The sequence below is a fragment of the Macaca thibetana genome, chromosome 4 (genome assembly GCF_024542745.1).
Source record: "Macaca thibetana thibetana isolate TM-01 chromosome 4, ASM2454274v1, whole genome shotgun sequence".
Taxonomy (NCBI): Eukaryota; Metazoa; Chordata; class Mammalia; order Primates; family Cercopithecidae; genus Macaca; species Macaca thibetana.
Window position 1 is genome coordinate 114,886,273 of NC_065581.1, and position 1,221 is coordinate 114,887,493.

Sequence of the window (1,221 nt, forward strand, 5' to 3'; positions counted from 1 at the left end):
TCCAGGGAGGCCACGGAAGGCACTGGGAGACTCCGAGATCCGGCTCGCCGGGGAAAAGCGTTTGCGCACGCGCAGCGCCGCGCGGCGTCCAGGGGCGGAGTGAAGTCTTGGAAGATACGGCCCCTCATTAGACCCGCCCTCAGGATTGGACAGGACTCCAACTTGAGCAATGCAAATATTCTCGTAGCCATTATTTTAAAAATTAGTATATACACACATGCATGTGTCTTGGTGTGTACATGTACATGTACCTATACGATGAAAACAATGGAAATATTTCAGAAAACTATTGTACATTAAAAATGAAACATCGCATTTAGAGGGGAAATTTTTATTAAGTGGGTAATTTCCCACCCTTGGCTGCACGTGGGACTCTCCCGGGAAGCTTTAAAAAGTACTGGGGTCTCCCTGAACACCGCACTTTCCAGCCTGGGCTGCGGCTCGGGCCCTGGTGGTTTTTAAATTTTCTTGGGTGATTGATTCATTGTGGGGCCAAGGTTGAGGATGCGCCACGCTTATCGTTCAGCATTACGCCGACCCCTGGAGGCGGCGCAGGGACAGCGCTCAGCTGGAAGCCAGCACACCTGGGCGCTCAGCGCCTTTTTGGTCAGTATCGTAACTCTAAAGTGAAAGTGTTAGACTTTTCTTCCACTTTTCAGATTAAAAAAAAAAAAAGTTACGGAACCCTGTAAAGCAGAGAGTAGCAAGAAATTCAAGCATTTTAGATTAACAGGATTGCATGTTGATTGAGAAAAACTTGGAAACTTGGCCATTCAGGCAGAATAAGAGAAATATTTAGTCTTCCTTTGAAATAAAACTTTTGACATGAAAAGGGAAACAAGAATCTGCTTCTCTCTTTGAGCCCCCTTTACTCCTTTTAACACCCTCCTGCCACTTGCCTGCTTCCCCTCCCCCCGCCAGAATAAGTTATAAAAGTTTTGGCTGAAGACTCCTTTCAACTAACTCCGGGCTTACTCTGAGATTCCCCACGCCACTGTTAAGCTACAAGAGATTTCACAGCGAAGCCCCACCCACTTCTGGGTTCCATCTGCAAACTTGGCCTTTTCACTTTTTTCCTACTGCTGAAATTAAAAATGAATTTGGAGATGGACGTGGTAGTTTGTGCCTGTAGTCCCAGCTATGCAGCAAACACAGGCAGGAGGATCGCCCGAGTCTATTTAAAAAAAAAAAAAAAAAAAGGAATCTAGAAGCCGAGCGCAG